The sequence below is a fragment of the Carcharhinus amblyrhynchos genome, unplaced genomic scaffold, assembly GCF_965287045.1.
Source record: "Carcharhinus amblyrhynchos unplaced genomic scaffold, sCarAmb.v2.hapA scaffold_39, whole genome shotgun sequence".
NCBI classification, from domain to species: Eukaryota; Metazoa; Chordata; class Chondrichthyes; order Carcharhiniformes; family Carcharhinidae; genus Carcharhinus; species Carcharhinus amblyrhynchos.
The window spans coordinates 2,272,816-2,300,518 of record NW_027649780.1 but is presented as its reverse complement, the minus strand read 5'-3'; the positions used below and the strand labels follow the sequence as shown (position 1 = coordinate 2,300,518).

Genomic DNA, 27,703 nt, shown 5'->3' with positions numbered 1-27,703 from the left:
TGATGAAATATAGAGGTAAGGGAGACAAAGATGAGGGGTCCATGCAAGGCGAGCTGAGATATAGGTGAATCGGGCTGCTTTTGGATTGCAAATAAGGGGTCTTAGTGATATTGCAAATATGAAGTGGAAAACTCCTTAGTGATTTAATTTATCATCAGAGTTGCTAAGAGACATGTTTAATGTAAGCTTGCTGCATGGTAAAGGACACAGTCTGACGGTAGGTAAAGGATTTTTGGAGCAGGGTTGATTTAAAAAATTGGATATATTGAGTAGACGAACATGGCCAAAAACAGATTCCTGTGGAATATTTTATTTACACATTTGCAATCGAACTGAGACCTCTGTTTGCCCTTTCGAAAAGCATCTTCAGTGTCAAAGAAGCAATACATGCAAAGATAGCCAGTAAAGCAGACAGAACATGAAGCAATTTGGAAAATCTTAGTAATTATGTTTTGGCTAATACCTTTGCCGATTCTGCAGTGGAAACCTATCAAAAGTGTTTGCACAATTCGCGTGCACAATGCAATGTATAACTGAAAGTCAAACGATCACAGCAAAAATGAGCAAAGTTTTACTGCCAAGAACGCAGTTAAAGAATTGCTATTTCATTCATATTGTTTGCATGCCATCTTTTATTTCAAAGATAACATTTGGGCTTTACTGATCTTACTTTAATGTATGGCCAGGTTGTTGAAGAGTGTACAGTAATTTGCAGAGACATCTTCGAAAGGACAATCCAAACACGAAACCGCAATTATTTTGAAGGGAAAAACAAGAATAGCAAACGGATCGGAAAAATGCGACTTGAACGCTTTCCTCCAAGCCACACAACACCCTGACTTGGAACCATGTCACTGCTCTCTCACAGTGATTGAATACACATAATGTTACTAATCGGATCAATAAGAACTCCGTTCCTCCTAGCAGATTATGTGCACCTGCATCGGTTGAACTGTACACGTTTAAATAGGCGAATCACGACCACTTTCACATTCATGAGATATGCTTTTCCTGCTAGCAACTGCCACACCTCAGGGAATAATATTGTTTTAAATAAAAAAAACAGTGTGAATGGAATCAAAGTCAACATGTTGGCAGTATTCCCTGTAACTCTAACGGATTGTCCAAATTCATTGGATATAAATTCCAATAGCGTGACTATGGATATTATCGTCATATTTTAAGCTGTGGCACAGACTGAGCAATGCAGATTGATCATGTTCGATCACTCCGCCCTATGCAAATTCACCCTGTCTCTTGAGGTTTATAAAGTCGGTGTTCAGCTGCTCACCGTTACACAGAGCACTCAGTGTTGAGGTCGAGTGATCGCCCTGCTGAGGTTTTCAGTGCTTGTGCAGAAACAATGCATATTTTCCGGGCTGCGCTTCTTTTAACGTGGTTATCGAGTAAGTTTCTTTCAGAAGAAAAAAATATGTGTTAACTGGATAAAATTGGGTGGCTGCGCATACATAGTGGAAAATTCTTTGCCTTCGAGTTCTTGTATTGTTTCAGGCAAATAGTTCATTTCGTATCTTTTCTCCATACAGATGCCTTCAGTACATATATCGATCAAACACCGCGGACGGCAACTAAAGTAACAGGCGATTCTCTGACAATCAACTGCGTCCTAATTGATGCTGACTATGGCTTGTATGAAACAAGGTGGTTTCGGGACAATCCTGGTTCAACAGATTGGGAACGCATTACTATTGGCGGCCGATATGTTGAAAAAGTCAACAAGGGAAAAAAGTCGTTTTCTCTGCAAATCAAGGATTTAGCAGTTGAAGACAGCGCCACATTTTACTGTAAAGTTCAAGATGACCCACAGTAATAAGATTGAACTTTCAGTCATCCAAAAATATCTTCTGATCTCCAATGAAGATAATACAACTTTGTTTGCTCTTCTGGCTGAAACTGCATTTTAGCTTTGGAAACTATTCTGAAACGGGGGCATTTGTAAATATCTGATGACAGTTCCAGGATCATAAACCCCAGAATTTGAAATGTGGATGCGCAGCAAATGCATTGAACACACAGACAAACAGAGAATCAGTTTCTGAACGGGGCGAGACCACTGTGCGTGCAACACCACAGCAATCGAGAAGACAGTTCCCGTCATACAAAAACTATCGTCAGATTTGTTTTCTTTTACTGTAGAACATTTTAATTGTTTCTCAACTGGTCTTGCAGGAATTTATTAATGAATAATCAGGAGGTTTAGCACGTTTAGTCGAAAGAAAACAATGAACAAAGGAACATTGCGATGTTCTGCAAAGCTCGAGATGGCTCAGAACAATAAGATTGAACTTCCGGCTCTGCAAAAGTATCTTCCGATCTCCCAGTAAAGACAAGACAATATTTTACGCTCTTCAGTCTGAAACTGTATTTTATTTGTGGATACTATTCTGAAATGGGGACATTTCTAAACATCTGGTGACAGTTCCAGGATCATAAATGCCAGCATTTGAAATGTGGATGCGCAGCAAATGCATTCAACACACAGACAAACAGAGAAGCTGTTTTTGAACGGGGCTAGACCACTGTGCGGGAGCGACCACAGCAGTGGAGAAGACGGTTCCTGTCGCACACAAACTATCTTCAGATTTATTTTCTTTAACACTGGAACAAGTTAAGTGTTCCTCAGCTGGTTTTGCGAGAAGCTATTAATGTATATTTTGGAAGGATAGCATATGTATTGGAATGAAAACGATGAAAAGAAGGACATTGTGATGTGAAGTCAAATCGGAGTTGACGTCTCGAACTGAGAGGCTTGGATGACTATACATGACAAGTTTTTGCACCGATATCTGCGGCTGTGTGGGTGTGTGGGTCACATTAATGAATCATAGATTCTCTTTATACAAAAACTTGTCCTCTACTCCTGAAGACAAAACAAACAGATTTTACTTTGTGAGTGGCTACGGTCGCTCATGGTTAAACAACTGCTGCCCTCCTCAAACACCGATTGATGCATTGAAACATTTTCTCTGGTTTTTTTGAAATTATATTTATAAATATTTGAATCGCATTTATAACATAGCGCGGAGGTTTCTGCATGATTTGGACAAGTCCCAAGGAGCGAGAGACAGCTGCTCGGATTCCAATATGAAGGGAACAATTTGCGCCAATTTCCAATGGGTATTTTGGAATGATTGAAGCATTTTCCGTGAAGGTTTGAATAACGGATTTATTGTGCTGGAGTGAAGTGATGTGTGTTCGGGTCACACGATGATGTGGGCCACAACAAAAACCTGCACTGCAGTTATTTCCTTTAGTACTGGCGAATCAGGCTGTATAGTACTGTTCCTTACACCTCTAACTGCACAGCGTTGGAAATCTGTTCCCGATGGAACTTTATTTTTGGAACGCCGCATTCTGGTCCTTAATATTGAATCACTGGATTGTCTTTCTTTTAAGGTCTTACAAGTGTACATGTAGCTCATGGAAAATTTATCCGCGGGTGGAGACAGATCAAGAATTTAGATGCGTTGATAAATGCAACATTTACAAAAGATCTTTGTAACGATGTTGCTTCAGGGCACTGAATAGCGGGTTTTGCTTCATTGGCAGTTTATGACATGGCCTGAATGGATACTCACTGACTGTGTATCCCTGGTATGACGGGGATGGCACCGTGTTGACTGTGAATTCTGGTAAGTGACGTTTCTTGCTACTTCAACAAGTTTTTTTGTGCATAAAGGTTAAGAAGAACTAACGTTTTCATTAATATTGCCTGAAGAAGTGAAATAACATTCATAGCTCTTTTTCAGATCCTGACTCAATAGTCCGTCTCATTTGGTTTGACTGGCATTTAGAACAATTTAGAACATAGTGACTGAAAATATTAGATTTCTAATGGTAACTTAGCTGTCAACAAACATTTTAAAGGCTTGATTGGGAAGGTGATACTGGTTTTTAGAGTTAAAACGGAACCAATCATACAATTTTTACCCTGACCGACCTGGTAACTTGTAAAATGAATAGATATTATTTCTAACCCAAAACAAATCTATGCATTATTGCGATGAGTAGTAATTTCTACAATCACGTAATACATGCAATGTATTGTTTCATAAAATGCTGGCTACAGATTTATATGAGGCATTAAACACTTCTCGTTAACCATGACATGGAAAGTCACGTTAACGTCTGATCGGGCCCCAAAAATATGTTGGCCAATAATTTCTGTACATTTCAGAATTCGTTCAAAGCAACTGACCTAGTAAGGGACTGACTGGTCATGGTGTTATTCTCTTCCAGTTGTGCCAGGAATGCGCTCGCTATTCAGCAACCTATCTGTCAAGTTTATTCCACCGTCCCCTGCCTCAACATCCCCAGCTCCTACCCTGTCTCCCATTGACTTGGAATGTGGATTTAATTTCAGACCAAGAGTAAGCGACAGCAGACCAGTTGAGTCTCAGTTTTGTGAATACCAGTGGAAAGCAGATGGACAGTAGATCAATCATTGAGGAAATCTGACTCTCGCTTCGCCATCTGCTGGTGTGGCACAGCGAATGAGACAGATTTAACCATGCGTTGTGTAATTCTGTGAGAATCCTGTTTACATCGAAACTTGTCTCCTTCAGCTAATAAGGGCTCTCTGTGTGTAAAACTAACTGATTGAACTAAAAAGTAGACACTGAAATTGAACACAATATTCAAAAGCTTTCTCTTTGTCATTTTATATACTGAAATGCATTAAGATTTGTTTTAAGTCTCATTGTGAATAGTGTTTTCTTACACTTCAGATGTTATGTTGTCTGCTTCCTTACTTTATTTGAAGAAACAATTTGTTAATTTGGAGTCTGAGATCGGGAAAACTGTCCTTGCGTGACAGTGCAAAACTTGGGCATGGGTTCCGCATGTTATCTTCCAATGATTGCAATGAATGTTTGTCTGACAGCTGGCCAGTACTATTACGCCCGTTTGGCTCCATTAGCACAGATGAATATTTTATCTTATAACTTTCAAAGCAAACGGTGAGGTGCAGGTTGGATCAGAAACGTCACTCGTGTATTGTTTCACTGCAGCGGTGGAGCCGTCGTTCGAAACATCAAGGGAAGCTACGGGGCGAGAAATTGAGTTTTGCCGCTTCAACAGTGTGTAACAAAATGCTAAAATAGTATGTGTGCTACGGCATATTAGTTAAGATTAATTTGAATTGTTCTGGTTATAGCAGGGCATGTTAGCCAAGGTGTAGCAGGGATGTTAACAAAGGCGGCTTTGGCCGAGTAATTAAGCCTTTGACTTGATGTAGATAAATGTAGTAACGCATCATATGCGGGTTGAAGAATTGCTTGATGACTTGATTTGTTACGATAAGAAGTGAACTGCCAAGAGGCCTGATAGAAGTGGATCTAAATTAATTTCTAAAGATAATTTTTACAAGAATGTCCAGGCAGAATGCAAACAAGTTTTATTTGAAAATGAGACAGTCAGACTCAATATATGGATTTCAATAAGACCCTTTGCACAGGCCGAATCACAGATTTGCCTCATTTTGTTCTCTACCATGAAATGATTGTACGGTTTTTGGTGCTGTTTATTTTACAATGCCTCTTCGATGGCCGCAAATCGCAGAACAGTTGTAATTAGCAAGGTTTTGCCGGGTTGGGTTTGGGCATATTTTTATCTTGGAATCTCAGGAGCGGAGGCATGAGATCATTTGGTGAAAGGAATGGATGGTCTTAGGGATGTCGAGCATATCAAGTTGAAGTTCAGGCAAGGGGAAGGCATGTCTGACAAATCCTTTGGAGTTCTTTGAGAAGTTAACAAGGAAGTTAGAAAAAGGAAGACGGTGGACGTGATATACTTAGATTTCCAGAAGGTCTTTGACAAGGTGCCACATAGGAGAATGTGAAATCAGTTAAGAGTTCATGTTGTTAAGGGTAAGATACTGGCATGGAGAGAGGATTGGCTGAATGTGAAGACAGAGTGGGAGGAAGGGTTCTTTTTCATTATGGCAGCCAGTGACTTGTGTTGTGCCTCAGGGGTGGTGCTGGGACAAGAACTTTTCAGAATATATGTTAACGATTTGGAAGAAGGAACTGAAGGGACTGTTGCTAAGTTGGCAGATGATACAAAGATATGTAGAGGCACAGGTAGCATAGACGAAGCAGGGGCAGGGCTGCAGAAGGAGTTGGACAGGCTAGGAGAATGGGCAAAGAAGTGTCAGATAGAATACAATGTGGAAAAGTGTGAGGTTCTGCACTTCAGAAACAAGAATAGAGGCATAGCCTATTATCTAAATTGAGAAATGGTTAGGGAATCAGAAGAACAAAGAGACTTGGGCGTCCTTGTTCGACATTCTCTTCAGGTTAACGTGAAGGTTCAGTCGGCAGTTAGGAAGGCAAATGCAGTGTTAGCTTTCATGTCGCGAGGGCTAAAACACAAAAGCAGGGATGTGGTTCTGAGGCTGTCCACAGCTCTGGGCAGGCCCCATTTGGAGCATCGTGAGCAGTTTTGAGCTTCGTATCTAAGGAAGGATGTGCTGGCCTTGGAAAGGGACCAGAGGAGGTTCACAAGGGTGAGTGAAGAGTTTGTCGTATGTTGAACGGTTGAAGACTCTGTGTCTGTACACGTTGGAGTCTAGAAGAATGAGAGGGGGCTGGGGGGATGTTATTGTACCTTACAGGATACTGCGATGTCTGGATTTAGTGGGCATGGAGAGGATGTTTCCACTATAGGAAAAACTAGAGCCAGGTGGTACAATCTCAGACGAAAGGAACAATCTTTGAAAACCGAGATGAGGAGGAATTTCTTCAACCGGAGAGTGGTGAATCGGTGGAACTCTGTCACAGAAGGCTGTGGAGGCCAAGTCACTGACTGTCTTTAAGACAGAGATAGATATGTTCTTGATTAATAAGGGGATCAGTGGTGATGGGGAAAAGGCAGGAGAATCAGGATGAGAAAAACAGCAGCCATGATTGAATGGCGGAGCAGACTCGATGCGCCGTGTGGCCTAATTCTGTTCCCATGTCTTACAGTCTTATAGGCAAGTCTAATGTGCAAGGTCAACGTTGCAGACAGTCTATGCCTCAAGCAATGGCCAGGGTAGAGAGTGAATTCAGCTATTTGACAAATTAGCTTTGATCTCAGTCAATTAGAATAAAATTTTACATTCTTAATAATCAAGAAGAGTTCTCAATACCGAATTGGACAGAAACAATATTTGTATCGTTCGGTAAAGAAAAGGCACGATTGTAAAATAATTTTATGAAGATAAATAGATGCATTAAGCAAAAGTTTTTGTGAGTAATGAATGCCCTGCAAGAAGCAGTCATGCCATCTGAATAATTTTCATCTTCATTCTTCTGTGTTGGCATTGTGATTATTCTATCAGTCATTTCCTTAACACTTAATGCATCGCTGTTTCATAACATCTACCATACACACGCATTATTGCACTCTTGTATTAATGTAGGAACCCTTCTTTAAGAAAGCAACGAGCTCAATTATTATTAAAGATGTTGGCAGTGTTAAGAACAGTGACAACGTGAACTCGCATCGTAGTTTTAGCGTAAAAATGCAACCCCAAAGCAGTTCATGGGATTGTCAAACACTGAAGTCTAACAAAAGCCACTGAAGGTGATGTTATTGCCGATTGGCAAAACTTTGATTAGAGGGGTAGGCTTGTTTGCTTATATTTTACTTTATTGTGTTTCATTTAATGAATATCATAAAGGAAAGATGCCAGCTGGAAGGGTGGTGAGGCTTTGGCAGAGAATTACAGAACATGAAGAACGGCCGCTAATTGGAAGGCGACCAATGTTGGAGCAATTGAAATTGGACACAAATAAGCATGCATAAGTGCTTTGTACTTGGTGGAACATCCAGTTATGTTCTGTGATCTAGGAGGAGGATATCATGGAAAGTTGGCAGAGAATTTTAAGATAAGTATGTTGATTGACCTGTGAACTGTGTAGGTTATCGAGCATCGAACTCACGGGGCAAAGATACTTTAAGAAGTCTCACAACACCAGATTAAAGTCCAACAGATTTATTTCGGAGTACTGCCCCTTCGTCAGGTAAGTGGGAGTTCTGTTCACAAACAGGGCATAAAAAGACACAAACTCAATTTACAAAATAATGATTGGAATCCGAGCCTTTACAGGCCTTAGAGGTACAGACAATGTGATTGGAGATAGGGCTAAGAACAGGTTAAAGAGATGTGTATCATGACACACCACAGGGCACAGTCGCTGAGCAGAAACTGATAGCCAGGTTCTGCACAGATGAGGGCGGCCTCAAGCGGGATTTTGGGTATATGTCACACTACCTGTAACCCCCATGACTTGCCTGGGTTTGCAAAATCTCACTAACTGACCTGGCTGGAGACATTTCACACCTCTTTAACCCGTACTTAACCCTCTCTCGATTGACATTGTCTGTACCTTTCAGACCTGATTGCCTGTAAAGACGTCATTCCAACCAATATTTTGTAAAGTGAGCTTATGTCTTTATATGCCCCGTTTGTGAACAGAACTTCCACTTGCCTGACGAAGGAGCAGCGCTGCAAAAGCGAATGGCTTTTGCTCCCAAAAAAACCTGTTGGACTGCTGTTGTGAGACTTCTTACTGTGTTTACCCCAGTCCAACGCCGGCATCTCCACATCATGACAAAGATACTTAGCATGGTTAAAAATCGGTCAATAGTGGCTTTGGTGGCTTTAAATTCACAGAAGGGAGAATGAAGAGTGATGATTTAGAATGGATTTGAACAGAGAAAGGAAATTAAAAAATCATGATTTCAGCAGCGCTTGTGCTCATGTGGAAGCGAAGCTGGACGCTGTATCTGTTGTGATACGTAATGGCCTTGAGAAATGAAATGAACACTTGGTCAGAATCTTGTCTTGTGGTCAAAACAATATTCCATTGTTATCATCAGTCTAGTCCGCCTCAGATGGGAAGTGGGATCTATACTGGGATCTGATGACCATCGCATTCCAAAAGTTTATTTCAAGGGAACCGTTGCATTGCAGTGCTGGATGTTGGACTAACAATTGGTTAATTCAGTGACATTTGACCAATTGCTATTTGTGGCGGTGTAGGTTGTCAGTATACAACAGTGCACAGGTGCACAGTCTCATTTTGGTGTCAAATGATGTCAACGAGGCGCACATTGATATTGAAAATAAAAACATATATGAGAGGAAAAAATGAATTCAATGTATATAGAATTTTAGGCAACCTTTTTGCGCCATGTCAAAAGGAATGAAATGTTTGACACATTGAATTCACAAGCATTTGGTCACCAATTTAAGTAACGACAAGCAAATGTAAACGTTCATTATGGTCTCAATCCCTTCAACACAATGTCCATACCCGAATATTCTGCTCATAATTGATGGCTGGCGGTAGATGTGGAGCTGACTGTCCTAATGTTGACTCTATTACTAACCAGATTGTCAGTAGTTATCAAGAGGTTATCAAAACATAGCTTTACAGTACGGGGACCAGCTCCTTATCTGTTCCCTCACAGCCATTCACCATGAGATACATGTACACAGTAACATTCCAGAAATTGTCATACCTGTTACAGCTTTTTTTTAAAATAAAATTGAACATCTTATCCAACACCTTGTGAAACGCTCAATGCCCCGTTGAAATTTGCCAGAGAAAATTGAGATACGTCTTAATATAAATTTCAAATTCAGATTGCCAATGCCCTGCTAAACGAACTCTGAGTTAAATCTGTACCTTTCGAATCTCGGCACTGATTCATTCAGATAGATGATGCCGTTAATGTGCTCCCACATACAGCAATTTGATACTGCCAGGATTATTTCATTTCGATCTCGATATTGGTTCAGAAATAAATTTTGGCTGAGCATGTTGAAAACGATTTAATTTTAGACAGACAGGAGACTAAGAACTGTTTTGTAATTTTAGGAGCAACTCCCCCAATCATCAGTCTCTTCTCTGAAACTGATGAGTCGAGAGCAAAGGGGTTTGTGCAGCTGATTTGTTTGATCAGTGAATACAAACCAGAAAGCATTGGAGTGAGCTGGGAGAAGAATGGAAACGCCCTACAGTCTGGCTTCACCACTACATCCCCATGTGCAACAGCAGATGGAAAATTCCAATCCAGCAGCATCCTTAAGCTGCCGCTTCAGGAATGGAACAGCGGTTCCACGTACAGCTGCCAAGTGACCCATTCTGCTACCAACAGCAAGAAACGGAAAGAAATTAGATCAACATCAGGTAAGGAAATGGAACCAACTCGCAAACTTCCAGATGACATGCAATCTTATTTTATTTTCAGGATTCAATTCATTGGGAAGCTGGAACATAAATTATTCAATAAACATTAAAAATCCTGGAAAGAAAAATCCAGAAAATTTTATGAAAACTCAGCAGTATGTTTGGCGAGAGAAGCAGAAGGACTTCGGAAACTGTTTGACTCATCTTTAGCAATTTCCGTTTTTTTTTCAATTTCAGATTCACAGAATTTCACATATTTTGTTGTTGGAGATCCTGGAGCAGGCCAATTGAATCATTTATTCATAGCACATTCATTCGGCCTCTGGAATCTGCAAGGACACCAAAGAAGCATGAACTCCCGCTTAATCCCATTCACCAGCAGTTGTCCCCATAGCCTTGAATGTAATGACGTGACAAGTGCACATGGAGACATGTTTTAAAAGGATGTGAGACAAACTGCCTCTACCATCCTCTTAGGAAGTGCAGACCAGACCGTCATTGCAATCTGGGAGTAAATCGTCTTTTCTCAAATCACCGTAACATGCCGACCCTTCAGCTTGAACTTCTAACACCTACTTTCTGATCCTTTAACTAAGGGCACAAATTTTCTTATCCACTCTGCGCATGCCCTTCAAAAATTGCCACGGGAACGGTTCTCATTGAGATTAAAATTCTCGTTATAACATAGAACATAGAACATAGAACATAGAACATTACAGCGCGGAACAGGCCCTTCGGCCCACAATGTTGCGCCGACCAGTCTTATTTTTAAAAAACAAACATTGACCCACTAATCTAAACCACTCCTTTTTCGTCCATAAACCTATCCACCAATCTCTTAAACGCCCCCAAACTAGGCGCATTTACAACTGCAGCAGGCAGGGCATTCCAGTCCCTCACCACCCTCTGGGTAAAGAACCTGCCCCTGACATCCGTCCTATAACTACCCCCCCTTAATTTAAAGCCATGCCCCCTCGTGCTAGATTTCTCCATCCGAGGAAACAGGCTATCACCATCCACCCTATCTAAACCTCTAATCATCTTATATGTTTCTATAAGATCCCCTCTTAGCCGCCTTCTTTCCAGTGAAAACAACCCCAAATCCCTCAGTCTCTCCTCATAGGACCTCCCCTGCATACCAGGCAACATCCTGGTAAACCTCCTCTGCACCCTCTCCAAAGCCTCCACATCCTTCCTGTAATGTGGGGACCAGAACTGCACACAGTACTCCAAGTGCGGCCGCACCAGAGTTGTGTACAGTTGCAACATGACGCTGCGACTCCTAAATTCAATCCCCCTACCAATAAACGCCAAGACACCGTATGCCTTCTTAACAACCTTATCTACTTGATTCCCAACTTTCAGGGATCTATGTACACATACACCTAGATCCCTCTGCTCCTCCACTCTATTCAAAGTCCTCCCGTTAGCCCTATACTCAACACATCTGTTATTCCTACCGAAATTCCTACAGAAATCATTACCATTAATGCCTGCCATTGATTCAGGATTTATGTTATTTTCCAGTGACAGAAATCACAGTGTTTCTCAGAGAGCCCTCACTTGAAGAAATCTGGATAAAGAAAATTGTCACACTCATTTGTGAAGTGGTATCCACAGCTCCCAGTGTGGTTAGGATCTCTTGGACAGTGGATGGTAAGAAAAGGACCGAAGGTGTTCAAATTGAAAGACCTCAAGAAAGAAAGCAGTATCTGACCATCAGCCGCTTGACCAGCAGTGTGGAGGAGTGGGATCGTGGGGCTGAATACACCTGTTCAGCACAACAGAGCGAATCATCGACTCCGGTCTCAAAACGAACACAAAAGTTAAAAGGTGAGTTATAGCACGATGAGCAAACGCAATCGTTTTTTTCTGAATGACAATGGAGGGATGGAAATCACTGGTTGTTATTCTGTTGCAGTTGACCCATCGAAGCCCAATCTCCAACTCCTGCCTCCATCAGCAGAGGAGCTTCAAAGTTCCAGCGTCGCGACTCTCACTTGTTTGATAAGAGGATTCTACCCGGAGAAAATATCCATTTCCTGGGAGAAGAACGGAGCTGTTTTGAGCTCGAACATCACTCGCTTCCCCACTGCTCTGGAACAGGACCAGACCTTCAGCACAAGCAGCCTCCTCATTTTACCGGCAGGGGAATGGAAGACAGGAGCAAGATACACCTGTACCGTTTCACATCCAGCTACAAAATTCACCGGAAAGAAGACGATCAACAGTACGAAACGTAAGCACTGTTTGTTGCAAAAATGTTTTTTTTTCAAAAGTAAGACTTTTCACTTAATCCGTCCACAATATCCAAAAGAGAATACACTAACGAGCAGATTCAAGTCGGGTCCAGCAAATCCAAAATGTTTGGACTCCAATTAATGTGTCTTCTCCTCGGAAAGGAGATGATAGTCAACACTCAATTGGTAGGCCCATGCAAGCTACCTGAGAATCCAGTGAAATGAACAGATGGAGGATGTCCAAAAATGTGCAGGTTAGGTTTATTGGCCATGCTAAAATTGCCTCTTAGTGTCCTTAGATGCGTAGGTTAGAGGGATTACCGGGTAAAATATGTAGGGATATGGAGGTAGTGCCTGGGTGGGATTGTGGTTGTTGCAGACTCGATGGGCCAAATGGCCTCTTTTTGCACTGTAGGGTTTTTACGATGATGATGATGACTCTATGATGATGAAAACGCCTGTTAGTTAATTGTGCAGTTGTCTGCTGATGAGAACATGCTTTGACACAGTGCCGAACAGTGCATTAAGACAATGAAGGCACCGCACGATGAAGGAGGAGACATAACCCTAACCTCTCTCTTCCACACTTAGCTTACTGTTTTAACGCAGCACAATACTGTGCGCTCCGATTCAGCCAACTGAAAGTCAAAAACAACCAACCGTTAAGGCATTCAACCAATAATGGAAAGAAATGAGCGCATGTCTAGTCTTAAAAGTACAGTCACAAGTGGGAGAGATATCACAGGGTCTAATCAAATACAGTTTTCATGCCCTAAAACTAATCAAGTGCCCAGTGCTTTTGATCAAAGAAATAACCTCTCGTGATTTACTTGTAATTTATGATTGGATTTTTTTCAGTACGCAAACATTGTCTCTGCAGTAATTGCACAGGCATCTCTACAATAGCACAGGGAAATTTAAAACTTCCCAGAATATCAGGTTATGCCCTGGCATTTGATAATTTAATTGATCTTGTCTGTTCTCCATCCCGTCTCGAGCCACCATTTATTTGTACAGTAGCAATAAATAATAGTTCAATTCTCTATTTAGTACAGCTTGCCATGTATGAGTTCCAATCAAGTGAAAATCCAATTAACCTGTGATGGGCTCATTGTACAGTCAATACTGATCTTTGCTGCGTATGTTGACACATGAGGAAAATCCTTTGGCTACAGTAACTGAGGCATCTACCCGCAGTCATGCAATAACAAGTATTACAACTACACGAACAAAACCGTGACTAATATATTCCAAGCTCGGAAGATGGAGTACATACATTTGGGAAGCATCATTGGGTTGTAACACCATCGTATGCAATGTAATAGCGCCCGAGTTCGGCTGCTGTGCTTCACCAGGTTATCCACATTAAAACAGTGGCTGTTGAAAGTTACAGTAGTCTCATCAAATCCAGGAAATATCGAGGGAGCCATTCTTTCATCATCCTACGACCAAAAGGGCCATTTTGGAGCCGGCATGTTTCCACTTCTGATGACGTAAAGTCTTCACATGGCCCTGATGCATTTGTGTTAAATTAGGCGGTTGATATCCTGACTTCACACTGATAGAACATAGAACAGTACAGCACTGTACAGGCACTTCGGCCCTCGATGTTGCGCTGAGGTATGTCCAAACCCAAGAACAAGCTATCCCACTCCCTGTCATTCTGGTGTGCTTCATGTGCCCATCCAATAACCACTTGAAAGTTCCTAAAGTGTCCGACTCCACTATCACAACAGGCAGTCCATTTCACATCCCAACCACTCTCTGAGTAAAGAATCTACCTCGGGCATCCGTCCTATACCTCCCATCATGAACCTTATAGTTATGCCCGCTAGTAACAACTACATCCACTTGAGGAAGTAGGCTCTGCACGTCCACTCTATCTATTCCCCTCAACATCTTATAAACCTCTATTAAGTCGCCTCTCATCCTCCTCCACTCTAAAGAGAAAAGTCCCAGCTCACGCAGCCTTTCCCAATAAGACCTCCCCTCCAAACCAGGCAGCATCTCCTTTGCTAAATCTCCTCTGCACACTCTCCAAGGCTTCCAAATCCTTCTTATAGTGAGGTGACCAGAACTGCACACAATATTCCAAAATTAGTCTCACCAAAGTTCGGTATCGTTGCAGCATAACTCCAGGGCTCTAAAAGTCAAACCCCCTGTTAATGAAGGCTAACACCTTCTTCATGGCTTTATCCACTTGAGTGGCAATCTTCAGAGATCTTTGGGTATGAATCCCAATATCTCTCTGCACCTCCACATTCCTCTGAACCCTGCCGTTGATCCTGTAATCCGCAATCAAGATTGTCCTCCCAAAATGAATCACCTCACACTTATTCAAGAAGAATCTGTGGGCGTCGTTGGCTCGGCGAACATTTATTTCTCATCGCCTTGAGAAGATAGGGGTGAGCCGCCTCCTTGAACGACTGCAGTCCACTTAGTTGAAGTACACCCACAGTTGTGTTGGAGAGGGACATCCAGGATTTTGACCCAGCTGTATTAAAAGGAGGCAATATATTTCCAATACACAATACATCGTGACTTGGAAATATATAGGTCCTTTCCTTCATTTTCTCTAAGGCAAAATCATGTAAACCCCAACACAACTGCACTGTGGACGTACCAACACCACATTGATGGCAGCATTTCAGGAAAGGGACTCACTATTATCTTCTGAAATGCAATTGGGCATGGGTGCTTGTCTTTGCGGATTCACAGATTTAAAAGGGCATTTGGCAGAGATAGGCAAAGTGACCTTCCTTGTTAGATGTAATAACAGAAAACAATGTTTAAATGATACTGTTAAAGGTTTCACGCTTCCTAACGTAGTTCCAAGTTTACTGTCGGGAAATAAACCAAATGCATCTCAGGAGAACGAGTCGGAGGAATCCCTGAAGGTTCCGTATGGTGAACCCAATCCGTTTCATGCACGGGGATTTTATTGTTTGCTATTTTGTTGCAAAATGCATTCACGTTGATGCTCTGTTGTTTCAAATTAACTCGATGGGTCATTATATTTCAGTCAAACTTCCAAACTTTTCATGGAATTTTCCCCGTCTAATGTTTTATGTTGATGCCAATTAAGGAAAACTGATATAACGAAAAAGGTTGCTGTTCCAAAAGTATTTTCAGGAACAGGCAGAGTTAGCGATGCACTTGTGCAAATCAGTGAGGAGTGCCGGGAAGGTTGAAAAAATTGTTAATATGACAGAATCCCAAGGCGTTCTACAAATATGTAAAGAGTAAAGGGATGAGAAAAGAAGGGGTAGGGCCTATAAAAAGTGAAGGGGGAAAGGTCTGTGTGGAACCGGAAGACATGGCAGAGGCGCTTAATGAGTACTTTGCCTCGGCAGTCACGGTGGAAAGTGATCTGTGAGGTTGTACTACAGGTTTGCGGCAGACTGAAAAGATTGAGTATGTGGATATTAAGAGAGTGGATGTGTTGGAACTTTTAAATTCTATCAAGGTAGATAAGTCGCTAGGACTGGATGGGATGTAGCCCAGGTTATTGTGGGAGGGGAGGGAGGTGATTGCAGAGCCCCTAGCAATGATCTTTGCACCGTCGATGGAGACAGGAGCGGTTCCGGAGGATTGCAGGATTGCGGATGTGGTTCCTATTTTCAAGAAAGGGAACAGGGATAGCCCTGGAAATTACCGACCGGTAAGTCTGACCTCAGTGGTTGGTAAGTTGATGGAGAGGATCTGAGGGACAAGATTTATGAGCATTTCACAAAGGTTAGAATGATCAGGAATAGTCAGCACGGCTTAGTCAGGGGCAGGACGTGCCTTACGAGCCTAGCTGAGTTCTTTGAAAATGTGACTGAACACATTGACGAAGGAAGAGTGGTGGACGTGGTTTACATGGACTTCAGCAAGGCGTTTGATAAGGCCCCCCATGCAAGACTTCTTGAGAAGGTGAGAGCGCATGGGATCCAAGGGGCTTCGGCCTTGTGGATCCAGAACTGGCTTGCCTGCAGAAGGCAGAGAGTGGTTGTGGATGGGTCTTTTCTGGCATGGAGGTCGGTCACCAGTGGAGTGCCCCAGGGATCTGTTCTAGGACCCTTGCTATTTGTCATTTTCAAAATGACCTTGATGAGGAAGTGGAGGGATGGGTTAGTAAGTTCGCTCACGATACGAAGGTTGGTGGTGTTGTGGATAGTCTGGAGGGATGTCAGGAGATTCAGCGAGACACAGATAGGACGCAAGACTGGGCGGAGAAGTGGCAGATGGACTTCAACGATAAATGTGTAGTGGTCCATTTAGGCAAGACCAATGGGATGCAGGAGTACAATATCAAAGGTAGGAGTCTTAGCTGGGTTGAAGAGCAGAAGGATCTTGGCGTCCGGGTCCATAGGGCTCTTAAATCGGCCTCGCAGGTGAAGCCTGTGGTCAAGAAGGAGTATGGTGTACTAGCCTTCATTAATCGAAGGATCGAGTTTCGGAGTCGGGAGGTAATGCTGCAACCTTATAGGACCCTTGTCAGACCCCACTTGGAGTCTGTGCGCAGTTCTGGTCGCCTCACTACAGGAAGGACGTGGAAGCTATTGAGAGGGTGCAGAGGAGATTTACAAGGATGTTGCCTGGATTGGGAGGCATGCCTTATAAAGATAGGCTGAGGGAGCTAGGTTTCCTCTCCCTGGAGAAACGAAGGTTGAGAGGCGACCTGATGGAGGTTTATAAAATGTTGAGAGGAATAGCTAGGGTGGATTCTCGCAGGCTATTTCCCAGGGCTGAAATGGTCGCTACGAGAGGACACAGGTTTAAGGTGCTGGGAAGCAAGAAGAGAAGTTTGGGGTAAGTTTTTCACTCAGAGGGTGGTGAGTGAGTGGAATCGGCTGCCATCGGTGGTGGTAGAGGCGAACTCACTGGGGTCTTTTAAAAGACTTCTGGATGAGTATGCGGGGTCTAATGGCATTGTACGTTACACATAGTTGTGTGGCTTGGTACGTATAGATGTGATTGGCGCAACTTGTGGGCCGAACAGCCTGTTTGTGCTGTCGTGTTCTATGTTCTATGACAAGATCTAGGGCTGTTCAAACAGAAATACTTCGCTCTTGATCAGGGACGCGGTGTTCAAAGTTTCTTCAATACAGCTTTGAACTAATTTGAATAGGGTGCCTAATTCTCGGCAGCAAATCCGTTCCACTATAGGCATGTTAGTAAATTCGGAGATTACCACTTCGGACCGTATTTTGAATGTGATTTTCTTATTAGTTTCAGAGAGGTGCTGTATGTTTCACGGTGGCAGAAAATGGGAAGAATGAACAGTGACTTAAAATTTGTGGTTTAGATGTAAATGTATTAAGAGAAGCATGTTGGAAGATGATAACAATTGATATTAATATTATAAGGCAAACACGAATCCACAAAGGTAAAATGTTTGCAGGAGTGGCAGAAGTGACAATCAGAGTAAATGAGCAGAAAGGATGCAAATACTTGGAGGTTAAATTTGAATTGATGGAAATTAAGAATCGCAAAAGCGAAATAAAAGCTTTTGCTTTGGAGTTCTTTCTGGACTCGTTTCCTATAGAGTGAAACTCTTGGACATACCATTAAGCAATATGCAACACTAGTTTCTAACAAATGCAATATAATTATTGTGGGTGTAGTTGTTGTGGTGGGCGTGGGGGAGGGGTTTTAACCTCCATATATCCAAGTCAGAGAGGAATCCATCTCAACATATAATACAGAGCTAGGTGGAAGTGTAAACTATGCTGAGGACACACATGGACTGCAATGAGGTACATAGGAACTGAACAACAATTGGGTGAAGGTGAGTAATGTGAGGAATTGTGGAGAAATTAATTTTGACAAGGACAAGAAAAAATTAAGCTTTTTATTAAGTCACATAATTAGCTAATATGGGTTTCTATATTGACTGAGGTGCATCCTTGCCACGAATTCAGACAATTATCATTCAGATCGAGGAAGCAATTAGAACGGAAAACGAAATTTTCCCGCCTCCCACCATGTGGTCCTGGCAGCGAGAGGTGGTCATGATGTGGATATGCCGGCGTTGGACTGGGGTAAACACAGTAAAAAGTCTGACAACACCAGGTTTAAGTCCAACCGATTTATTTGATAGTAAGCTCACAAGCTTTCGGGGTTAGTCCCTTCGTCAGGTGACTGGAGAGTTCTGGCCTCAGACAGAGCATATAAAGCACAGACAGTTCACAGATTACTGATTAGAATGCAAATCTTTACACCTAACCTGCTGTTCAAGTCTTAAAGTGGCTGACAATGTGAGTAGAAAGAGCACTGATCACAGGTTAAAGAGATGTGTATTGTCTCCAGACAGTACAGTAAGTGAGGTTTTGACCCCGTGACTTGCCTGGGTTTGCAAAACCTCACTTACTGTACTGTCTGGAGACAATACACATCTCTTCAACCTGTGATCAGTGCTCCTTCCACCCACATTGTCAGCCACTTTAAGACTTGAACAGCATGTTAGGTGTAAAGATTCGCATTCTAAACAGTAATCTGCAAACTGTCTGTGCTTTATATGCTCTGTCAGAGGCCAGAACTCTCCATTCACCTGACGAAGGGACTAACCCCGAAAGCTAGTGAGTGTACTATCAAATAAATCGGTTGGACTTAAACCTGGTGTTGTCAGACTTTTTAAAGCGAGAGTTGGCACATTGTTTGCGAGTGGTGGGATTTTCATATCTCACTGCTGTGAATGGGAAATCCCATTGGTCAGGAGGAAACCTGTGGGTAGGGTTGCGCTTCTGGAGGGACCGGAGAATACTGCCAGTTTGAATTAGCAGTGAATTTCTGCCGTCCTTTATTTCGATGACACTGGAGTGGAGAATATAATCAAATTTTACTGCAATTCTATGGGCTTTGTTAACATTTCGCCTCTTTTGCTGTGTTTTACTTTTCCCATTTCAAGAAGGACAGACTTAGAATGTGTATGTTATTTTGAAAGTTCACAAGCTGGTTTCATAGAGTCAGAGTGTGTATGAATGATGAGAGATTGAGTAAGATTGAATAGTTTAGTAGAATGTCAAATTATAACGCCATACTCGATCCTGAAAAAAAAAGACACTGAGAGGGTCCTTTCCTTGGTCGGGCTCTCCAGAATGTGGGCGCACAATTTAATATAACAGGGGCTGTTCGTTTGATCTGAGTTGAAGAATATTTCATCAGATAAAGGGTTCTAACTTTTTTGTAATTCCCTATCGCAGAGGTTTGTGGATGCTTCGTCGTCCACCAGATCTTACGTTCACATAGACGAAGTGTTGGTCTCTCAGGCAATCAAGCGGCCTGTGTTTGTGGGCAGGGAGATGTAGTCCACAACAAGGATCCTTGTCATATTGAATGGTTGAATTGAATTGAAATACCGAATGGCCTTCTCCTGCTCATAGAATCATAGAATCCCTATAGCACAGAAGGATGCCATTCGGCCTATTAAGTCTGCACCAACCACCGACCCAACAATGCTCTATTCCCGTAACCCTACACATTTACCCTGCTAATCCCCTGACACCAGGGTCAATTTACCACGGCCAATGAACCCAACCCACGCTTCTTTTGAGTGTGGGAGGAAACCGGAGCACCCGGAGGAAACACACGCAGACACGGCAAGAATGTGCAAACTCAAGAGAGACAGCGAACTGAGGCCAGAATTGTACATGTCTTTCTGGCGCTGTGAGGCAGCAGTGCTAAAAACACCTGATGTTCTTATTCTCTGGCCAGAGATATGTCTTTAACCAAAGTTTAAATGGCTTATTTCCCATTTTGGTTAGTATTGCTGCCTCGGTGTCAATGAACCAGTGGTATGGAATGTAATACAGAAGGCCTGCCCATTTTCAGACACATAAATGTTGTGAACCTCAGGGTCAGATATATCATCATTATAATATATATGTGACCACTCTGCATTTGAAAACAAATACGTTTGATTTACTTTAAAAATCCAGCAATGCTTAACAGCATGTGTGGAGTTTGCACGTTCTACTCGTGTCGGCGTGGGTTTCCTCCAGGTACTCCGGTTTCCTCCCACAGTCCAAAGAGGTGCGGGTTAGATTGATCATGCTTAGAAATTGCCCCTTAGTGTCCAGGGATGTGTAGGTTAGAGGGATAAGTGGGTACAATATGCAGGGATATCGGGGGTGGGCCTGGGTGGGATTGTGGTCGGTGCAGACTCGATGGGCCAAAGGGCCTCTTTCTGCACTGCAGGTTTCTATGATTCTATGATAACTGGCATTTGCTTTCCTCTTGAAATTTGCCAAATTCTACGTGAGAGGGACTTTCGTGTCAAATGTTGAGGCATATCTGCAAAATCGGATGGAGGGCAAATTTTTTTAGGGGTATAATCTCAGCTGAAATGCAGGGAACTTTTTTTTACTTTATTTGAGCATTTGATTGCACATATATATTCATTTGGAAATGATTGAAATGAGTCATAAGGAGGAAATTAATGCAGCAAGGAGCACATAGAAGCTCATCAGCTCAGCTGCAACAAGATAATATAATCTCAAAGCATATTGCAGTAAGTATTTTCCACGTTTGTTTTTTGTTAGCATGTAGTAGTTGTTGCCAATAGTGATTTCAACGTGAAATCTTAAAATAACCCTTCACATTCTTCCTAGTTGATTGCTACGAGGAAGACATTTCCATAAATCTATTGAACCCTTCATTTGAGGAGATTTGGGTCCAAAAGACAGCAACAATTGTTTGTGAAATCCGTTACACTGTGTTAGAAAACGTCAGTGTCTCCTGGCAAGTGGATGGGATAATGAGAACGGAAGGAGTTGAGACCCAAACTCCTGAATGGAGTGGAAGTAAAACAACGATCATGAGTAAACTGAAAGTCACAGCAGCAGAGTGGGACACTGGGGTGGAATATGTCTGCCTCGCAGAAGGAAGTGAATTACCAACACCGAAGAAACGATCCACTCGGAAAATAAAGGGTAAGAGTAGATAAAACTCGTTCAGAGACTGGTTCAATGATCAATGTTGTTAAACGAAAACAAAAATCTGATTCTATCATGAAATGCTCGTAAAATACACTTCACACAGTCCTGGAACCCAGCAGTCGCCACATGGATAAAAACTATCATGAAAAATGCAACATATGAGAATCCACTGAGCTGCAAACCCAAAACGTGTCCGCACCTGAAAAGGTATTTCTCGAATCTGTTCAAAATAACATCAAACCACAACGAATTAATGAATATTAATGATGCTCATGAACATGGAAATCATGCCTTAAAACTCTGAGGGATAGGAAGCATTACAAATTTGCAGTATATGATATTTCAAAGAGAGGTAACTGGATAGAAGAAAATGAGGGAATATAAAGATTTGGTTTACGAAATGTATGCATTTTTCTCTTTTTCTAGTTGGTGCGATGAATAGTCCTAAAGTGTACGTTCTGCCACCATCAGCGGCCGAAATTGACTCAGAGAAGATGGCAACTTTGATGTGCATAGCCACTGGCTTTTATCCTGCTGAAATTTATATCGCTTGGTTGGCCAATGACACGCTTTTAGATTCGGGTTTCCCCGGTCAAGCAGTGAGCGAGAAAGGAAATGGTTCCAGCTTCATTGCCAGCAGATTGAGGCTCACAGCGGCGGAGTGGAACACTGGCACAACTTATTCCTGTTTAGTGGGACACCCGTCCCTTGAAAGGAATTTAATCCGAAGTATAAATAACACTTATGGTAAACCTACTTTAGTTAATGTTTCGCTTGCCCTAACTGACAGTTTGAAATCTTGTGTATAGCCCGCCACGATTCAATTGTTCTTTTCTGTAAAAGTGTCACCTCTTTCGGTTCCTTTTTTTTGGTAATTGGAACCAGCAAATCTCCCAATCGTATGAAGGCACAATCACGCTTTAGAGCAGCAAATACTTGCTTTGTCATTTTGCTAACACATAAAACTCTATCATTCAATGAAGGATATTTGTGTTTAGAATCTGAGATCCTCAAATAAGCATAGTAATATTTGATACAAGTTGTCATTTTGTCCAAGACCTCTTGGAGGCTTCAGTGCCTTTTTTCGATATGTATAGGCCTGACGAGACGCAATAAATACAAAATGAAAACTTTTGTACTTGCCTATTCCTGGTTTATGTGTATGACATATTTGAGGGGATGATTTATATTTTCAGTAAAAGATAAATTATGTCTATGCTGTAAGGTTCCAAATGTGCTTTCATCACTCGATCAAACTAACTTATAAGCGGTCTTGGCAACTTTACTGACAAGTGATCTTGTGATTTATTCCTTGACCATGAAGTCTTTACCCATAGAATGGAATGAATGAAGGTGAAGGAGCATCTGTTCAACCTATAGAGCCACATTCATTCACCAACACTGTTTGTCTGGTTTAACTCTGTTTAATCCAGTTCTAGAAAGGCAACCTGTTTCAGTGAAATGCCTTCGCTTTCCGCAACATTAACCCTCTCATATTCTATAACTGGATGCTGCTTCTCGATCACAAAATTCAAAGACACCTTTTTCCATTGCACTTGCGTGCAGATACTAGCCAGCAGAATCCCATTGCGTTTTGTCTACACGCTGCACTGCTCCTCATTTTTGACGTTGCATATCTGATGCAGCATTAGATGGACAGAGACTGACAAATCTTGCGTTTAATTTTGAGTGCATCAAAATTATAATCTTTGTACTCACTCAGTTTCATTCTCATGTTACCGATTCCAACCAGAACGATCCAAAAGTTTTCACCCCCTTCCTAATTCATTGCATATCGTTATTAACCCACCAGCCTGTGCCTGTTCACCTCTTGTGGCTGCCAGGTCCAATAGCAACATGACTTGACAATTCTTACTTCTGTTTTCAAATATGTCCATTGCTTCAATGCTCTGTCAACAGTTTATTGTATTCCTTCTGGATTTGTTAATGCTGCTGGAAAGGCCAAAATCTGCTTCTCATCCATAATTTCCCTTGAGATGATAGTGGCGAGCCATTTGGTGTACACATATCGTGTATGCGTGCGCACTTCGCTGTAAGGCATTACAGTATATTGATCCAGAAATAATGAAGGAAATGGAAATTTGCTGTCAAATACAGACGTGTAACATTGAGGGCGATTTGGTAGTGGTGATTGTCCCATGCCGCTGTTGTCCATTATGCGTTAGAGATCTCCGGTTTGGAAGCGGCCATCTGAGGATCCGTGGGGAGTGGTTGCAGTGTTTGCTGTCGAACGTCCACACTGTGCATCAGAGTGAGGGGAAAGAAATTGTTTGGAAATGTGAACGCATTGTCAATCAAGGAGGATTTTTAAATTCCATTCTTGAGTTCATCACTCCTTTCCGAACTCCATATGCGTCCAATTCAGAACTTGGATTGATCCTCCTTTTTTTCTATTTATTATTTTATGGAAAGTCGCTGGGAAGGCCATTATCGGTTGCCCTCCACAAGCTGCCCTTGCATATCATTCTCTGGACCATGGCAGAGGGCAGTTGTGAGTCAAAAATTGCTGTGAGTCTGAAATCACTTGGAGGACACATGTAAGGATGGCAGATTTCCTTACCTTAGGCTATTAATGATGATTCTTTTTCAAAAATTCATGAATGTTCTAATGGCTCACCTTTGCTAAAACCTCCGTTTTACCAAGTAACTAGTTTGAAAGGGAAGGAGAGAGAAAATAGGGAACTATAGACCGGGCAGCCTGACGTCAGGACAGAGGAAGTTGCTCGAGTTCATTACCAAGGACTTCATAGCACAAAATTTAAAAACAGTGGGGGGATCAGACAAAGTGAGCATGGATTTACTAACGGGAAATCGTGCTTGATGAATTTATGGAATGGTTGGAGGATATAACTAGAAAAGGTGGTCAAGGAGAACTGATGGATGTGATCTATTTGTAATTTCAGAAGGCCCTCAACAAAATCTAACATAATGGACTACTATGTAAAGTTCATGTGCATGAGATTGTGGGTATTGTCTTGAGCTGGATCGAAAGTTGATTAGCAGACAGGGAGAAACGTGCTGACATAAATTGTTTTTTTTTCGGATCGACAGGATGTGACAAGTATAATTATGTAGGCATCAATGCGAGGACCGAAACTGTTCATATTTTACATTAATGATTTGGAAGAGAACAATGAATCTCCAAATGTTCGTATGATAAAATTTGGTGTTATGGGGTGGGGGGTGGTGTTGAACTGTGAGGAGGGTGCAGTAAAGCTTCAGCGTCAGTTGGACAGACTGAGTGAATGGGCATATGCATGGCCGATGCATTATAAAATAGTGTGAGTAAATGTGAGGCTTTCCGTATATCCAATTGAAGGAACGCAGGCTATTCTCTGAATGGATATAAACTGGGGGAGGTAAATACTCAGCGAAACCTTGGTGTCCTCATGTATCAGTCAGTGAAAATAAGCGCACAGGTGCAGCAGTCAGTAAAGAAACCAAATGCTGTGTTTACACAGCGAGAGGATCTGAGAATAGGAATAGTGATGTTTACTGCAAATGTATAGGGCGTTGCTCAAGCCGCACCTGACGAACTTTACAGTGATGGTGCCCTTATCTGAGGAAGAATGTTCTTTCTTTCGAGGCAGTGCACTGAAGGTTTAGCGGGCTGATTCCTGAGATGATATATCTGTCATATGAGGAGTGACTATGTCTATGAGAATTATATAACTTGGAGTTTAGAAGTGTGAGAGGGGATCTCATAGTTAATTATAAAATTCTAACAGAGTGGTTTCAGGAAGAATATTCCCATTGGTGGGTGTGTTCAAGTTAAGTTTCCTAGTTTGAGGATAAGGGCCTAATGAGATTGAGGTGAGGAGAAATTTCTTCACACAGCGAGTGATGTTTCTGTGGAATTTATTACCACAGTAAGTGTTTGAAATTATATGCTTTCAAAAATAAATTAAATATATCTCTTTGGGCAAACGGTATCAAGCGTTATGGGGGTGGGTGGGTAGGGGGATCAGATTATTGAATTTGATGATCAGCAATGACGAAAATGAATGGTGGAGCAGGCTTTAAGAGATTAATGGCTTACTCCTGCTTCTATTTTATGTTTCTATATTATTACTATCTTTCCATGTGCGCGTGTAGATTAGGTTTTCTGATTTCAGTTGCCCAAGTCCGACGGAATAGAATAGAATAGTGTTGCTGTACGTCCTCCAGTCTAATCTCTTAATTTAACAAGATCCATAAATCACCATTATTTTGCAAAGTATTCATTCACTTAAGCTCTGGTCCGCTTATATGATGAGGCAACAAAGCTTGTGAGGTGATGGCCGCAAACAGCAATTTGGAGCCTTTTACAACTCTTAAAATGCTGTAGAACTGGAACTTGATGTTGTTGCACATTGAACGCAACTCCAATTCGGAACAATGCATTGACTTTGAATGTATCGTCCTGTCGTTAAAGGCCCAGATTCTATCGTGGATATTGAGATAGTTTCTCACTTAGAAGTTGTTTCATTCAAGATCATATCCAACATTTTGCTCTTTCATCAAGGCTATTAATGCAGCTCTTTGTGTTGCTACAGCCATAATAATGCAGCGTTTCAATCGAAATATTTCTTCCTGGCCTGAACCGATTGTTCAGATGTATGTCGAATATTCTTTTGGTGAATTGCTGGAGCAGCGATCCCTCCCAGTGTGTGGCCAAAAGCAGCACTGTATACACTGGCATCCCATTAATTGCAACACGGCTTTATTTTTGAACATAAGAACATAAGAAATAGGAGCATGAGTAGGCCGTCTAGCCCTTCGAGCCTGCCCCGCCATTCAATAAGATCATGGCTGATCTGAAGTGGCTCAGTTCCACTTTCCCGCTTTCCTCCCATAACCCTTAATCCCCTTGCCCATCAAAAACCTATCTACCCGTGTCTTAAATACATTTAGCGAGGTAGCCTCCACCACTTCAACGGGCAGCATCAATGGGATGCTGGCCTTCATAGCGAGGGGGATTGAATATAAAAGTAGGGAGGTCTTGCTGCAGCTGTATAGGGCATTGGTGAGGCCGCAGCTGGAGTACTGTGTGCAGTTTTGGGCGCCGCACCTGCGCAAGGATATTTTGGCCCTGGAGGGAGTGCAGAGGAGGTTTACTAGGCTGTTACCGGAGTTGAGGGGATTGAGCTATGAGGAGAGGCTGAATAAACTAGGCTTGTACTCGTTAGAGTTTAGAAGAATGAGGGGAGATCTCATTGAGACGTATAAGATGATGAATGGGATGGATAGGATAGAGGTGGAGAGACTCTTCCCGCTCAAAAAAGACAGTAGGACTAGGGGGCACAGCCTCAAGATAAAGGGGAGGCGGTTTAGAACGGAGTTGAGGAGGAACTTCTTCACTCAAAGGGTGGTGAATCTCTGGAATTCTCTGCCCGTTGAAGTGGTGGAGGCTGCCTCGCTAAATATTTTTAAGAAGCGGGTTGATGGGTTCTTGATAAGAGAGGGGATTAAGGGTTATGGGGAGAGGGCGGGAAAGTGGAACTGAGCCACAACAGATCAGCCATGATCTTATTGAATGGCGGGGCAGGCTCGAAGGGCTAGATGGCCTACTCCTGCTCCTATTTCTTATGTTCTTATGTTCTTATGTTCAGAGAATTCCAGAGATTCACCACCCTTTGAGGGAAGAAATTTCTCCTCAACTCCGTTCTAAACTGCACCGCCCACCCCCCCTCCCGACCTTATTGACATATCTTATGACGGGTAAATTTGCTGTACGGATTTAACTGAAACATTTTCAAATGAAATCGTTTGCTTAAAAACCTCCGGCAACTAGTGAATGACGACCTATGAAGCAATATATTTATATGTTGCCATTATCGTCAATCTGGCTAAACCGACATGATGTAAAACAGGGTACGGAATCTGTCAGTTTATGCAATGGCAAGGGAGACATCAATTGCTGAATATTTCAAGGGAATCAGCTGCTTGACTCCTTGCCGCAAACAGTAGAGCTGCTTCCCATTCCCTTGGTGCATCAGGCCATTATTGGTTTCGTGATGTTGGAAAATGCACTGACACCAATTTCATATGTCAGTAGATCTCTTTACCAGCCAATGCATGAGTGCTTCTCGCCTTCTTGTGATACGGATAAAACTTTGCAGACAAGAAATTATGCAAATCAGGGATCATTGCATTGCTCCCTACTGGAGTGTGTATCCTGATGTAACTTAATCAGTTGTAACTTAACAGTGCAGGGTCCATTAATTCAACAATGTTAGCTAGATTACAGAAGAATGCGTTTGCGATCAGGTTGAAGAACGTGTGGAAGTGACGAGTTGTGACTACCTGCCTTAACTGACGCAGAGTTAAACAGACATTG

The 27,703-nt window shown here is 42.2% G+C and overlaps 1 pseudogene across 1 annotated transcript; it reads left to right on the top strand.

The window, feature by feature from the left end:
- Positions 1–1,363: 1,363 nt before the first annotated feature.
- On the top strand, positions 1,364–22,193 carry LOC145363470 (Ig heavy chain C region-like; annotated as a pseudogene). Its single transcript, XR_013890016.1, has 8 exons — positions 1,364–1,406; positions 1,548–1,827; positions 3,571–3,653; positions 9,891–10,202; positions 11,736–12,035; positions 12,124–12,441; positions 21,037–21,357; positions 21,790–22,193. The product of XR_013890016.1 is annotated as an Ig heavy chain C region-like (transcript).
- The last annotated feature ends 5,510 nt before the right edge of the window (positions 22,194–27,703 follow it).